Source organism: Cavia porcellus, unplaced genomic scaffold (genome assembly GCF_034190915.1).
Source record: "Cavia porcellus strain 051 isolate PalLab524CR breed Dunkin Hartley unplaced genomic scaffold, mCavPor4.1 scaffold_17, whole genome shotgun sequence".
Classification (NCBI taxonomy): domain Eukaryota; kingdom Metazoa; phylum Chordata; class Mammalia; order Rodentia; family Caviidae; genus Cavia; species Cavia porcellus.
In genome coordinates this window covers 24,020,505-24,020,776 of record NW_026947500.1, presented here as the reverse complement: position 1 = coordinate 24,020,776, position 272 = coordinate 24,020,505, and positions in this window count along the sequence as shown.

Sequence of the window (272 nt, the reverse complement as noted above, 5' to 3'; positions counted from 1 at the left end):
TATATGATCTGCAAGTATTTCTCCCACACTGTGGCTAATCTTTCAGTCTCTTAACATTTTCTTTCAAAGAGCAAGTTTCGTGTGTGTGTGTGGGGGGGAGTACTATGATTGAAGCTGGGGCCTTCTGCCTTCTCCAACTCTTTTTATTTTTTTTCCAACTCTTTTTTAAAAATTATTTTTATTTTGAGTCAGGGTCTAAGTCTCTAAATTGGCCAGGCTTGGCTCAAATTCGAGATCCTCGTGCTTCAGCTTCCCAGAGTGCTAGGGTTACA